General features: G+C 48.4%; 1 protein-coding gene and 1 long non-coding RNA gene across 11 annotated transcripts in view; both read left to right on the top strand.

The window, feature by feature from the left end:
• LOC134009869 (uncharacterized) overlaps nt 1-16,204 on the top strand; it is a 636,131-nt gene that overhangs the window by 523,337 nt on the left and 96,590 nt on the right. The gene's annotated exons all lie outside the window — the stretch shown is intronic.
• Nucleotides 1-16,204, top strand: part of nrxn2b (neurexin 2b) — a 532,900-nt gene that overhangs the window by 467,000 nt on the left and 49,696 nt on the right. The window lies entirely within an intron of this gene.

Here is a 16,204-nt window from a genome sequence, read left to right as displayed (position 1 = left end):
TTACATTTAGTCATTTAGCAGACACTCTTATCCAGGGCGACTTACGGTAAGTACAGGGACATACCCCCCAAGGCAAGTAGGGTGAAGTGCCTTGCCCAAGGACACAACGTCATTTGGCATGGCCGGCAATCGAACTGACAACCTTCTGATTACTAGCCCGCTTCCCTAACCGCTCAGCCACCTGACTCCCTCAAGAGTGGTGTTGAATCAGGTTGGTTATAAGTGTGGTTGGAGCGACAACCAACAGGCAGGGCACTAGCTCTCCAGGAAAATCGTTGGAGACCCCTGCTTTAGACGAATCCGACGACGTCACGCAGAGTGGACGGGGGAAATGGACGGGCAACACAGTGGGATGAGGAGACTCGGGTTCGTTTTCGGAGGGACAGGTGCGAGAACAGGCGAGTGATTCAGTCAGTGACGGGCACTCGTTGCAAGTTCAACATGCAAGGGGAGGGGTCTCTCTCGTGTGCATTCCACATTCTCCACCCCTCACTCTGAAGAGGTGTCAATCAACCACTCTGCCAAGCTAGTTTTGGCCCGCTCCATCCAGTTATCCTGCCCGTATGTTCGGTTAAAGCGATGGTTTAAAGAGACCCTTAGCCATTACTTTATAAGGCAATTAGGGGCCATCAGGCATTTAAAAAATACATTAATGCACTGCCTAAATGGTTCGTTGACCTCTCTGCCCTCCCGGCTTGCCGTTAGACAGAGCGCGTGTCGGGTTTAATGACAGGCAGTCTTTTAATGATGTCCTTGCACTGGTGATTACTCACTCGGGCTTTCTATTCGGTGGAGACAAACCAAGGAGACACACCGATGGTCACACACTCATATATATATGAATCACGCGTCTTGCTGCATGTTCACCAGTGGGTACTCACGATTGCATGCGCGCGCACGCGCTCGCGTCACACGAAGACTTGAGGCACAGAAGGGACTAATACTGTGTCGAATGTTGTATATCACACACCCTATCTTCATCTCCTTCTTCCCCCTCCCATCATTGCCCACTGAGATGTTTATGAGTTGTGTCAGTACTTTGTTGATGCTTTGGGTACCGTGTGTGTGTGTGTGCGTGCGCACATTCACATGTGTCTGAGTGTGTGTGTGTGCCTACGTGAGTGTGCCTACGCATGTGTGTGTGGGTGTCTGAGACTGAGTGTGTGTGTGTGTGTGCCTGCGTGTGTGTTTGTAACTGTCCAGGTGTGTGCATGTGTGTGTGTGTGTGTGTGTGTCTGAAAGCCTGCGTGTGTGTGCGCGTGCCTGCCTGCCTGCCTGCCTGCGTGTGTCTTTGTAGCTGTCCAGGTGTGTGTCTGTGTGCATTTTTCACACCCCTTTCACACTCTGTCCCTCAATCTGACCCCAATTTGTTTGGCCAGTTGTTGCCTTGGAGGAGCTGGAAGCTACTTGACCCGGGGTCCCATTTCATCCAACGCTCCTTCACTCCTGGAAGAGAGCAAGTACTAGAGCAAGCGATGGAGGGGGGTACAGAAGAAGGAGGTGAAATTCAGAGGAGAAAGGACAGGCATTAAGTATAACGGTTAAACCACCCAGTTGAGGTCAAGGCTAATAGCAATGTTTTCTTGACCCGTCATCAGTAATGGTAATAGCAGTGGTGAGTAATTTGATTCATCGCGCAGGCATCTTAAGAAAGTCTCTGTAGGTAATCATTTTAACCAGCTGCCTGATGGATGAATTTGGAACGTTTGCCTTTTGCTCCCAGATGTGATGGACAGTGCACTGTTGTCCCCTCATCTCATTAAATACACACGCAATCACACAAACGCATGACGTTCATTATACCAATACTGTTGGTGTGTCCCTCTGTGTGTGTGTGTGTGTGTGTGTGTGCGTGTGCGTTCTATTGGTTTTTAGTCCATTACTGTGAGGGAATCATTGTTCTGAGACGTAGAGGTCTGACGAGCACACACACAGAGAGCACACACCCTCTCTCCTTGCCTCTTCCTCCCTCCCTTGCTGTCTGTCTGGCTCCAGAGGTTTTGGGTCTCTTTCATTAAATCACCTATCACATACTTTTCTGTGGATTCCCTCCTTAATTTCTCACTTTCTCGATTCTTTGTTCTCTCTCTTTTATATCTTTTTCATCTCTCTCCCTCCTTTCCTCTAATCAATGTCAAAGACACACACTTCGTCTCTTCAGATCCACTACTTAACTGCCACTGCAATTACATTTCATTTGCTCTTCGCTTCTTTCCGAGTCACTCACTTTAATGAGTCCACTCTGGCCTTTGGTGAGTATGTGGCTGTGTGTTGTCTTTAATTAACCCTTATCTCTGAGCCCTGAAGACAAATAGTAGAAAATTAGCCTGAGGACTTGATTGGCCTCCATGTCAAAGTGTGATGTAGGGGTTGTGTGAACCTAATGCAAAACTGTAGCAGCCATATTGAGTTTATTCCGTGTTTATAGTCTTTCGGGATGGTAAAAGGTGAAATATTACAGGATAGGTTTTCATCAAGCTCTGGCTGAAAAACACAACTTCATCACGCAGTCAATGATATAATCATTTTTTTTCTCAAATGAAAGCTCACATGAAAGTTCCGATCCAGATATTTGCAAGAAGAGTTGGGTTTTGACCCAAATGAACTGTCAGTGTGACATACCGCTCTCTATTAGCGCAGTGACTAGGCAAGTTGTGAAAGGCTAATAATGGGTAGATCATTATAGGAGCTATACTCCTCCTCTGAAATGCCCCCTCTGCACCCGTGGGAAGCTGAACGCGGATAAACAAACCCACACACACACACAGGCCGAACCAACCGCTTCCTCTCGTTGCAGGAAGCGACCACACACACCACAGACAGGGCAGCCATCAAAACGTTCTCTTGACACCAGACTGCAGCCCCCCCCCCCTCTCCCCAAAGATGCCCCGGACGTTTTCAAATGGTCTTCCGGCGTTCTGACGCGAACGATCTCCCCTCGCCCACAGCCCGTCATTTCTCCCTCCTTCCTTCCCCAGTCCTCCGCCTCCCTCCTCTCTTCCCCACCATCTTTCCATCACTCTCACGAAGGGCAAGGAAAACGTCGATGTCTCATGTTGCGGTGACATTTTCCCATCAGCCCTCAGGGAAAACGGAAACAGGACAGTTTGAGAGCAAACTTGTACATTTCGCCCACGCCCTGTCTCAATGAAATGCCTGTACTGTATCTAGCTCCATCCATATTAGTTAAACAAAACTATACTATTTTGCTGTAATTCCAAAAACATATACACTATAAGATATGCATACAATATACTATCAAGTCTATCTAACACTTTTGCAGTGTTAAGTCTGTTAAGTATGTAGTGTTAACTCTGTTTGTAGTGTTAAATCTGTTACGTTTGTAGTGTTAACTCAGTTTGTAGTATTAAGTCTGTGAAGTTTGCTTCTAGTGTTAAGTATGTTAAGTTTGTTTGTAGTGTTAAGTTTGTTAAGTCTGTAGTTTTAAGTCTGTTAGGACATTAAGATCTTAAGAAGGGGCGTCAGGTGGCTGAGCGGTGAGGGAAGCGGGCTAGTAATCTGAAGGTTGCCAGTTCGATTCCCGGCCGTGCCAAATGACGTTGTGTCCTTGGGCAAGGCACTTCACCCTACTTGCCTCGGGGAGAATGTCCCTGTACTTACTGTAAGTCACTCTGGATAAGAGCGTCTGCTAAATGACTAAATGTAAGATAAGCAGGGATGGGCGTGTGTGGTGTTCCGAAACATGGGTAACATTCTCAGGAGTCACAGTGAAGAATGGCGTCAAAGAGTTGCCCCTTCATGTACCCATCCTCCCTCCCTCTCCCCTTCTCTCTCTCCCTTCCCTCTCTTTTTAGCTCTCTAACTCTTTTGAAGCGTCGCTCTTTGCCGTGATGTTCCCTCTTAATGGCGTGGGGGTTATAGAGAGGGATTTGTGCCTGCGACGGTTTAATTATGGGCGGAAAAGAAACCTAATCCAACATCGTCTGACAGCTGGGGAGATGCGAGGAGGAGTGTTCCTCAAAGCCAATCGCGTAGCGCCGCGCGCGGCCGAGTCGCGCAGCAGGCGCGGGGAGATGCTAGCGTCAGATAAAGGTAGACGGTGACTCAGATAAGATTGGCAGGGAGAAGCGGTAGCAGTTATCCTCTCTCTTACCCTGTCTCTCTTTCCTCCTCTCGCTCTCTCTCTCTCTCTCGATCGCTCTCTTCCTCTCTATTGTTCTCTCTCTCCCCTCTGTCTTTCTCTGTCTCTTTCCCTCTCCCTCTGTCTCTCTCTCTTCCTCCCTCTATCTTTCTCTCTCCTTTTCACTCTTTGCGTCTCTCTCTCACTCTCTCTGTCCACCTGTAGAAGTCAGTAAGTCAGCCCCACCACACACACTGCAAGGACACCTGCATAGACACATGCTCCAACAAGACATTGTACACACTCACACACACCACACAAATGACACATCAAACTTCTTCTACAAGGCTTGTATTTACACCCCCCCCCCCCTCCCAAACCCAACCACCCAACACCTCCCTTTTAAACGAGTGTCACTTGGAAAAAATCACTAACTTTCATTTTGTCTGAGGTAGGGTAGCGTCTCATCAGGGAGAGAAGGAGTGAAAGTGTGTGTGTGTGGAGGGTTGGTGGAGTGGAGAGCAGCCTATTGACGAATGCTCAGCGTGAGGAGGGGTGTGGAGCCAGGGGGGAAGGGAGGTGGTAACGAGAAAGGTGTGATGCCAGGCAGGTTTTATCAAGGCGTTCTCCTCCTCTCCTCAGTATGCAGGGGGAGGGAGCAGAGCTGATGTGTGTGTGTGTGTGTGTGGTGGGTGGTGAGTGAGTGAGTGAGGGGAGTTATTAACCCTACCTCTCTGGCCTACTCATTACCCCAGCCCTTTCCACTCTGCACAGTCGGAGGATTGACGGTCTCTAGGGTGCACACTCCACCCTCTCACCCAACGGCAGGCCTCTCTGGGTGGGCCTCACTGGGCTCTATCTCGCCTCTCTGGGGAATGTCCCTGGAAATTGGAACCCCTACAGGTTTAGGTCACTGTGGGAAGTTAGACCTCTTTAATGTCAATCCTGACGCAGCTGTATGGGTGGCCCAGGGCTTGCAAGGCGGCGCATGTATTTATAGAGTCTCATCATCGGTGGACATTTCCAGAAGAATATTAGAGCCAGGGCTAAGATGCATTGGTGGGATGAGAGCTACACGGCGGCCATTTTGTCTCCAGGATTCCATCTGTTTATGGGAAGCTGACCAGCCCGAGCCAAAAAAGAAAACCACATGAAAAATGATGTTGAAGACTCATAACATTGAACACCAACAGATAAAAAAGTTAGAGGTGGTGGGGCAACAGACATCTTAGGAAGCAATGTACCCAGTTATCAGGCTTGTAGCAGCAACACTTTCTGAATTCCCCTTGTTAGGTTGGAGGTGAGAGTAAATGGATTGGCTCCCTGGATCAATAGTCCATTAGTGTTTTGGGGAGCTTGACTGTCCAACTGGATCGGGGCTGGGTCTAATCACTTGGGAGGCATGGAACACAGCACCCGTTCCCTTTCTCTATCCACCGAATCCTCCTTCCTCACACGCACAACCAGAGTTGTGACCCATTAACTAGACTGCACCAGCAGGGTTAGCCAGTACTGTATATGAAGACCAAAATAAAAATCAATTCACCTTTATTCCAGTTCAGTGGTTAGATTTTCTCCATCAACATTTCTGGAAGTCTTAATCGAGCATACTCAATATGGGATACAGTATGTCTATATATTTCTACTAGGGTTGGCGCTGTATCTCTGTGCTTTTATACCCCCAAAATGAATTGAATCAGCATTAAATCAGACACCACCTAGTCTCATTCTCTCAATGTAAGAGTTGTCATTCAGCTAATCTCTGAGTCCTCCCTATAGGAGTGGAAATGTTTTCCCAATGCTCAAAAATCTATAGAATGTCCCAAAGTCCCTGTTGCAGTTTGATGCAAGGAGGAAGCCTGGAAAAAAAGAAAGATAGAGGGGCGGGGGAGAGCGGAGAGATGTAGGGGTGGGGGGGGGGGGTGCAGATTATGGATTACCAGACTGTCTCCTGTCCTTTGAGAGGAGCCCGTCAGATTTCCAGCATGTCCCTCCTCAAATGTCACCACTGCAGAAACCAGCCATGTAATCCCTTCCAGCTGTATATCTCTCTCCCTCCCCTTCTCTTTTTCTCTCACTCTTCCCACAGTCTCTCTCTCTCTCTCTCTCTCTCCCTCTATTTTCCCAACATGCCTAGAACCTTTACACTTACTGCCACGCAACCAGCAGCTAATTAAGAAACAAACAGATGCTTGAACATCCAGATTTTTAGCTGCTGGACCACAGGTCCTGGAAGGGAGCTTGGTCGCAGTTTTTATAATCCTCAACCGAATTTGATAATGGCTTCCCTGCATGTTCAACTTCCCTCTTGCTTGACTTGAACTGAGCTTTACTAATTAAGTGATTTATTGATTAACATCTACATAAAGTACATTTTTCTTCTGGAACCAATTTTTATGTAAGCATTCCTCACAAATACTCTTTTGGAATATGTATCGCACAGTGCTTGAAACTAACAATATGATGTGCTAGTCCTTTACAACAAACGTACAGTAGAACATGTTTATACCTTCCATCTTGGTTTTTCTGTGTCTGACTAAAACGTGTTCTGCTAATGGTGGTGACCGACAGATATTGGCCGGGTTTCCCAGATTCGTTAAGAAGCTCTTAACGCCAAGAGCTTCTTAGGAGCGTTCTAAGAGCGTTCTAGAGCGTTCTTAGAACGCTCCTAAGAAGCCGTTAGCGTTAAGAGCTTCTTAACGAATCTGGGAAACCCGGCCATTGTCTGTTAACTTACCTCAGAGCGGAATATGTGTCTGCTATTTGTTCCTGCTCAAGGCTGAACACATCTGTTCTATTATTTATCTCTGCCCTTTCCACGTAACTTTGTCTCCTCGTTCCCACTCCTGCTCAGAGCATCCATCCACTATCGATCCCTACGACCCTAAACTTAACATCTACCTTTCACATACGTGCACACACAAGAGTTGCTCGATTGAAACACACCAGCTTTTTTCAATGAGGTCGATACACGTTTATTCACACTAAATCAAGATACTTTACCTGGCATAAGTCACAGTTATTGACTTGCAACCTCCCGTTGAACTTGTTCCATTCCTCAAGTCTGAAAGCACTCAGCATCTCTCATGGAATGTTTTTTTCTAAAAGGAAAACTTCATGAGTTTTTTTCTTTTGTGCCGTGTGTGTGTGTGTGTGTATGTGCAAGGCAGTGTGGAAACAAACAATGGAGTTTGTTTGCCATCCAAGCCCAGTCAACCACACAGAGACAGGTCTATCTAAGAGAAAGAGAGGGGAGAGAGGGAGTGAGTGAGGACTGGGGTGGAGAGAGGAGAGAGGGAGAGAGGAAAGAATTAAGGCAGAAACAACGAAAGAGGGATTCAAAGCAAAGGAAGCACAGAGGGAACACATAAAGGTAGAGTGTGTGTGTGTGAGAGAGAGAGTTAGAGAGAGAGAGAGAGAGAGAGAGAGAGAGAGAGTAAACGCTTATCTCCAGTCAGGCGTGCAGACAGTTCACCTACATGGGTACCGGTGGTCTAAAACACTCCACTCGCTCCACAGCAATCTGCCCGCAAGCATAGTCAACTAACAACAGTCCCACACTCAACGCGACCAGCCGTTGTTGACAAACGGAGCGAAACACTCTACATTTTTCAGTATCGGCATGGCCTTGTGTTGTTATGGAAAATGAAAGCCATCAAGAATAGATGTGGGTCTGCCAATTGAAATTTTGTCTGAATAGAAAGTGAGGCTCTTGAAAAGGGGCTGGGTAGTAATGGAGAAAAAGTTGTTCTTGTTTGCAATCTCTCTCTCTCTCGAGAAAATGGGAGCTGTTTTGAACAGAATGCCTGTCATGTTGAATGTGGTGATATAGTTATGAGATTAACTTGAGAGATAGTTTCTTGTTTTGACCATCTTGGTTTGGGGGATTATTGAAATAACATGTCAGGCTTCTTGGACATTTCTTCTGTGTGTGTGTGACAGTGTGTGTGTGTGTGTGTGTGTGTGTGTGTTTAGTCACACATTTTAGACAGGTAATGAAATCAAAATGAATCCCTTTAATTTCCATCTTAAGAGAGAGGAAGCAAGGGGGAGGATGGAGAGCAAGAGGTGCCAAGACTGTATGGGCAAGAAGACAAATAGTCCAATCTTCTGATTTCCTAGTTCTCCCTGTCCTCCCTCTCCATCTTTCTCTCTAGTTTCCTCACCCTCTTTTTCAAAACCCCCATGTTCCTCTCTCTCTCTCTCTCTCTCTCTCTCTCTCTCTCTCTCTCTCTCTCTCTCTCTCTCTCTCTCTCTCTCTGCCTCTCTGTTTCCCTCTTTCCATCTCCCCCCCTGTCTCTCTCTCACTTCTCTCTCTCTCTCTCTCACTCCATGTTTCTCTGGGCCTGTTGCATCGCTCTCACCCTTAATCGTAAGGGGTTTGCTGATATGAGCGATTGAGGTTACAGCCCACCGAACAGAGTTCTCCCTAATCTTTCTTCCTCTCCCTTGCAATGAGACTCCCTTTGTCAGTGATATGTGGAGCAGGACGTTTCTCCCTGGCCCCTGCGAACCAGCCCAGAAGGGCCCCACCACTATGCACTCCGAATCTTTCATGTGCTATCAGCCGGGCGATAAGGTGGAAATAGTATTCTGTAATGACAGCCATTGCTGTGACACAGCCCTCCTCCAAAGACCACTTCAGACTGGATTTGAGGGCTAGCTTATGGCGTGTTGAGGGAGGGTTAGAGAGAGGTGAGACGGAGAGAGAGAGCGAGAGACACGAGGCCTATAAGCGAGGGTGAGCGAGTTTCTCAACTCGATGAACTGCAAGTGTTCAGGTGGACAAACACACAATCAAACCACTTACCTAAGACGATGGGACGTGACATCGACGTATGGGCTCTTGTACGGTATGTTCTGTACACACTCAGCTTTTTCCCTCCCTCCTCTAGTTCCCTCTTTCTTTTCTCTCGTCTTTCCAGCTCTCTCTTGTCAACCACACACACACACGCACGCAAAAGAGATACATAATGTAACATGCCAGTTGACTACAGGAAGACAAAACACAAGGGGGGACAAAGGTACAGTGAGAATGAAAAGACAATTCCGGAAGGGAGTTGGATGAAGAGAGAGGAGGGTGATAGGTGTGAAAAGATGGCGAGGTCGAAGAAGATGAGCAGTGGAAGACGTCGTTAGTGGAGGGTTGGAGAGATGGGGGATAAGGGTAGGGAGGGAGGGAGGGAGGGAGGGGCACGGGCTGGGTGGATATGTTTATGCGGCAGAGGCAGAGCTATCCTGGGGGATCTCCATGCCCTGGAAGAACGCCACACACACACCCACACACACACTACATAACGCAAACAACGCACACACGCACACACACAATACCTGACTGCGGCAGACCCTCCCCCCTCCCCTCCTCACCCCGTGCCCTTTAGCAGGCTGACTTGGCAACCAGATTCGGTACGGTAGCCAATCACGCCCCCCTGCCCCTCTCTAAACACACACACACCTACACGCACACTCACCTTGGTGCTTCGTACAGTGCAACGTTGTCTGTACTGTACGAACAAACTCAGCCCATCTGAATACTGTATTGTTTCTCACCACCCACCACTTCGGAGAGGCAGGGCACCCACCAACCGAAGCCTCCTCTCCATCTGCTGGGCCCAACACTGTTCAGCGTCATAGACGAGCGGGGAGGAGAGAGGAGAGAGAGAGAGAGAGAGAGAGAGAGAGAGAGAGAGAGAGAGAGAGAGAGAGAGAGAGAGAGAGAGAGAGAGCAAAGAAAGAGAAACATTCCCCCGCTCCCGTTCCCTTTGACTCATTACCAGCGTAGCTGCCATTCAAACTCTCTCCTCCCGCGTGGAGCCGGAACTAGGGAATATACGCGGAAAACACAAACGAGTCTGGCAACCGAATAACCCAGAAATACCCCCCGCGCCAACCCCCACCCCCACCCTCGTATTCAGGAAAAGGGAGTTCCTCAGTCAGCAAATCTGACACCGTTTTTTTTTTAACAACTCATTTCTGATGTTGTTTGGGGGGGGGGATAAATAAAAGGCCCTAACTTTAGGATCCAGTTCTCTGGATCCTGGGCTCTGCAGGGGGAGCAGTCGGCAGCATAAGGTTCAACAAAGACTCTTTACAAGCTGCGTTGAGGGGGAATACGCTGGCGTGTACGTGTTTGTGTTGACTCCCCCTCCGAACGAAGGGGAAAATCAAACACGCTTACAAAAGATCGACGGAGGGTAATTTCTGCAGTTCCTCAACACTGAATCTCTAGAAAGTTCCATGTGATTGAAGGAATGGTGTCACCCCATCTTGACTGCATATTTAGTTAGGACCAGGAAGCAGAATGCCTGGGTTCATAATTAATTGACTGTAGCCGGAGGGCAGAGGCATGGGGATGGAGAGAGAATAAGAGAGAGAGAGGTTTGTTATTCTTCCGGTTAAGTCGGGGACAACAATCGTTTGTGACAACCCTGAATCATTCATCCTGCTCCATTGGCAGCAGCCCTAATTTCCGAAGCCGTTTGTGTGCTTAAAGAGTTGAACACTCCCAGTATCATTTGGAAAAGCAGTAGGGTGACAATTAAAAGAGACTCTACCAATGCAAGGTGGTGAGGTAAAGGAATTTTGGGCTCAAGAGGGATAGAGACAGATGGATGGAGACAGCGAGATGGTGTTGGGGGAGGGAAGGGGTGGGGGGGCGGGGTGTTAGAGAGAGACATTTATACATAGAATAGAAACGAATAGAAAGAATAGAAAGAGATAGTTATGGAAGCATAGCCCTTAGCTAAAGGTATGAGCACACCTGGAGCAGCCGAACCTCCTTAATGAGAATTTGAACATTCAACAATGTTGAAGTCAGCAAACAGAACGGATGACACAGTTCAACTGTGTCTCTCCCTCTCTCTTACTCTTTCATCCATTTGTCTCTCCGTCTCCCTATCTGTCGCTCGCTCTCTCTCTCTCTCTCCGTCCCCCTCACACGCTCACTCTCTATTCATCCTTCTTCGTGCTGAGTCAGATTCCACTTCTTGCATAGCAGACTTTCAGGCAAGTGTTGGACACTCCTTGGTCGATGTGACGGGGGAGAGACCTGACAGGGATTTAGCTGTCTGTGGGAGGGGAAAAAAAGTGGAAGACATTCAAACAAAGAACACCTTAAAGCTGTCCTCAGTTCCGACTAAGTTTACGGCCATCACAATGGAATGAGACAGACATTTTGGGGACTGGCGGATTAGGAAATGAAGGTAGGAAGATTGTAGCCTGAAATGCGTAACTTGAGTCGAAAATCAACCCTGTCCAAATGATTTTGAAATCGAAAGCCGGAGAATATAGTAGGTTGTGTGCTTGTGGGGGTACGGTACATTTGTGACTGTGTTTTTGTGTGTGTTGGGGGGGGGGGGGGGGGTCAATCAGTGCAGCAGCCAATCAACAGCAAGGCAGTGTGGCACTTCCAACACATGCGAGTAGAGCACGCATGCTAACGAACCCTGGGCGCGTGGAACCGCCCTGGTCCCTGAGACAGCCAGGCCTGTGGAACAAACCTCTCCCTCCTCATCCCTCCTTGCATACAAAGAACCGGATCGAGGAGAGGAAAAAATCTCGAGTTGGATGCCTTCCCAGAGCAATTAGCTAAGCCCACATGTCTGTTTGATTAATATGCCGGCGAAAATTAGTTTCCCCCCGCCATTCCCTACTCGTATAAGCCTCCTTCAACGTGACAAGGGCTGTTTCAGCATCCCAACACACACGCACGCAGACAATGTAGATTACTTTGTGTCATGTGTGGGGCTTATGTGGTTAGGTGTATATACATGAATGAGATGTGCCAGTATCCACACTGCGGTTGTCAATAGTAAAAGTAGTACGAGGGTTGACAAATAGTAGCAGGCAGCAAGAGTTCAGCCATTTTGACGGATGGAAGTTTTGGACTGGAAGCACTCCAATTTCCATTTTCTCACAATATCCCCTCTCTCCCTCTCCGTCTCTCTCTCACTCTATTTCTCTTACTCTCCTCTCGGTGGAATCCATACATCCATGACAGATTAGGGACAGTTATCATAACTGACAGTCCAAATAATTAGAAAAAGGCAATAGTCGGGTGGCGGCCATTTTGTTGATGGATCAGCAGCAATCTCTAACGCCGCTCTGGCGGACTGGCGCGTCCCCCCTCGAGTGCCAGGCAGACTTATTGAGCATCGGTAATGCCTTCCCAGATTCACTCGATCAAAACCAATCGACTAGCTAATCAACATCTGCGGTTGTGTACAGTAGGTTGGGCGACATCCAAGAGCGGAAGGCGTATTGGATAACCCAGACAGAGAGGCAGGGACGTAAACACATAAACAAAACAAAAGACGTTGACCCCGTCGACACACACACACACACATACACACTCCCCTCCCCTAACCCTTCCTGCTGTGTGAACAAGGCCCCAGATCAGTGAGCCTTAGCTGGGTGTAGCGGCCGGCGGGGGGTGCCTCTCAGGTCTGGAGCCCCCCTTCCAGCCTGTCAGCTGGGTGTGAACCTGCAGGCCTCTCACAGGACACACTCCGAACACTAGCTGAGGGCCTCTATGCTCCCTCTCGCATAGATCACACCCGAGCACGCGAATGTGCGTGTGGCTGTCTTCCAGGGCCGGGAGAGATTAGGTATTTGCTGCCTCTGCCTCACCACAGCAGGTTCATATACTGTACATCCCTCCGACACACACACACACACAGGAATATGTCACCATAGGGTGTCCTGCGATGTTACGCTTGCCATGATGATTAGCATCACTTCTGGGCCGGTGCAGAGTGCCAGGCAGCTCCCGCTGCACGTTGGCGAGCTTATCCGGACGCAGACACACACGGCAGCCTCGCCCCACCTGCTCTACACCAACACATGGCACCGCCGACGGCCTTAAATCAAGTAAAGGACATTTAATATGACTGATAATCATGTTCAAATAGAACTTTAGCTCCATGCAGCTGCCATTGCGGCGGCAACATGTAAATGATGATTTCACCGTACAAAAGCTACTTAAAAGCGAACCTCAAAGAAGCAAATTCGCTTTAGCCATATAGAGAATATAGGTTTAGATGACGCCAGCACACACACACTTAAAGAAATGCCTTAATGCGTCTTGAGGGGGTGTGTGTGTGTGTGTGTGTGTGTGTTTGTGCGCGTGTACATTCTGCGGTCACAGCAATGGGGGTTCGTACACCCCTGTGGGCAAACATAGATGGGATTAAAGGTGATCCTAGTACTGGAACCTTCTCTGTGTAATGGGCTTAATGAGTAATAACGTGTAGGTTCAATTAGCAGGCTAGGAATAGAGAGAGAGAGTCACGGCATACCAATTTTCACACCTGATAGGATGGAGGGAGGAAGGAGAGGGACGGATGCATGGATGGATGCATGCATGGATGGATGCATGGATGGATGGGGTGGAGAAGGAAGGACGGATAAATGGTTGAATGGAGGAGAGAGGGGAGAGGGAGGGAGAGATGGGTGGAGGGAGACTGGATGGATGGATGGATGGAATGGATTAAGGCAGGCAGGAGATGGATGAAACTGGAGAGGGGAGAGATCGAGGACGAGAGGACGGACGGGGGGAAAGATTGCGGGCGAGGCGAGCCGCGAGAGGCGGAGACAGAGAGTAGAAGCAAGGAGGGGAATACGGAGAGACGGCGATGGAGTTGGAAGAGAGGAGAGAAAAGGGGGTCGCATTCGGATCCTCCCTCAAACAGAGGGCGAGGGAGAGCGACAGACTCATGTGAAAGATGGAGGGGGGAGTCGTAGAATGTCAAACGGGTGGTGCACCCTGGATGGCGGTGCCATTTTTGCCAGGTCATGCAGTAGGGGGTCAGTAACAGGGGTGAAACCTGCTGCCAGTGTCTCTCTCCAGGACGCCCAACACTGGCGGAATCTGGAGGGAAAAATTGGAATTGTGGATGGAGTCCATGGCGCCTCCGGCCTGTTTAGCTGTGCACATTTCAAATGAGGTCTCGACCCCCCCAGTCTTAGAAGGCATCAGAAGTTCCGACGCGATTCTCCCGGTGACATGAAGAGAGAGAGAGGAGGTGGTCTGATCCGTGTCTGTGATAGGCCGGTGAAAGGCGTGACACGGTGGGGGGGGGGGGGGGGGGTCACAGTCTTGGATGCTGTGCAAAATCAGGTGACTGAGGAAGGAGGGTGTGTGGTGTCCAGAAATTACAAGCAAACCTAAAAAGGCAGAATTGTTGCACAATAATACCAAAAAGATTTGAATCGCAAAGTTATTTAACCGTGGGAGAAAAGCAGAAGATCATACCAGTGACGACACACACTACACACCCACACACACTACACACACGCACACACTACACACACACTCGCTCTTGTGTTTGGAGACCCTGCAACTGTTCTCTCATCCCCTGTTGACTAGCATTCGGGGAGACGCCAATTCCCTTTCCCAGCGCTAAGTTTGGGTTTAGCTTTAATTAAGCGATAAACTTTATTTTATTATCCGAAAGCTGGCTCAATCTGTTGCCTTGATCCTTAAAGCGCGGAGATGAGCAAGACGGTATGATGTAAAAAGATTTATAGAATCAATTACAAGGCACTGTGCAGTACCTGAATGCAACTATGTACACACATATGTAAGCTCTTCCACATGCGTATGACTCACAAAAGAACTTGACGGTGGTAAATGGGATGACGGTGTCTTGTCACACCAAGTTTACCTCCATCTGTGATCCTGGTGTCATCTTCAGGGGTGTCGGGGACCCAGAGGAACTGTCCTGCTGAGAGCTCATATGGCCGGGAGTGATCCGCAGAAAGTTTTTTTAAGCAGTCCGATTTAGGAGGGTGTATGGTGTTTCTCGCATGCGCTTGGACACAAAGGACGCAGGATTCTCGCACCTCTTTCTCCCTCTTTTTTCGCTCTCTCTCTCTCATTATTTTCCTGCTCTGTCGCCTTGTCTACTGGATGTCACTCACCCCCGTGCCCCTTCCCCACTCTGAATGACTCATGCACTCCAGGGGGGCTCTCTCCTCACCCCTCCAGCCCAGTCGGCCCAGGTCATTGTCAGCTGGCGGGTGTCGAGGCAACTCTCACTACCCATTAAAGACTCACACCCTCCTACATAAACCTCTCTCTCTCTGTGTCGGACGAGGGACACCCAGTCGAAACAGCTTCGGGGTTCCTTCCCCCAGCTTTTTTGCCCGCGAGACAGGGTTAGCGTCACTGTGTCCAATCCCGACAGTTTTTTAGCTAACATTCTGAGAAAATGCCACTTCAAATATTGATAAAAATAATTGTATCACGTTTTCAGCTGATTTACTGATTTCACGTTAAGCTTTAACTTCTTACCTTTGAGGTAAATATTGTTTACAAATTTAGAGTTAGCTTAGCCTTTACTAGAGCCGGTCAAAAGACGCTGGCGCCGGTAAATTAGCCGTGCGCTACCCTTGTCCAAACCCGACCGCACTTCTAAACACTGGCCGCTGCTGTTTTTCTGGGGATATTAACTTGATCCAGGGTCACCAAACTGACCATCAATGCTGTCAACATATCCGGGGACGTAGTTAAGTCCTCCACAATAAGATATCACGCTTCAACATCTCCAAACTATGCGATAAAATCTCAATTTGACTGTATATCACCACCTGCTGGATGTTTTGTTGAACTCTTCTCAAAGTTTGCTAGCCCCCATCCCTTCCTCCCCTCGACTACAGATCACATCACACATGATCGTGTATTTTCATTGGCAAGACAAAGTAGTGTTAAGCTAGCATTGAAATACACTCATATGCTAACCCATAGTAGCAGTACGATGACAACAAAGACACACTTGTCAGAGTAAAGATCATCGCCCAAGCGTCGCCCGAGTGTCGCCGAGTGGTCTTTCGGCCAAAGTAACTGTCCTATATTATTTAGACATGTAAACGTCCATATATGTTCATGAAATTTTACACGTAGATTGTTTGGTATGCCTAAAATAATACTACTTACACTTTGCTGGCGATAGCAAAAGAAAATGCTGGCAAAAAGACCGAAAACTGAGTGTCCAAACCCCGTTCGGGTTTGGACAATAGTAGTTTACAGCGGTCGGGATTGGACACAGTGAGTTAGTCGACTGTGTAATTGGCCCGGCTTGATATCCATTTCAAGCGTTTGTTGGCAGCGAGGTTTTGCGCACC

The sequence above is a fragment of the Osmerus eperlanus genome, chromosome 23 (assembly GCF_963692335.1).
Source record: "Osmerus eperlanus chromosome 23, fOsmEpe2.1, whole genome shotgun sequence".
In the NCBI taxonomy this organism is placed as follows: Eukaryota; Metazoa; Chordata; class Actinopteri; order Osmeriformes; family Osmeridae; genus Osmerus; species Osmerus eperlanus.
Note: the sequence above shows the minus strand (reverse complement) of the source record. Positions and strands in the feature narration are given on the sequence as shown.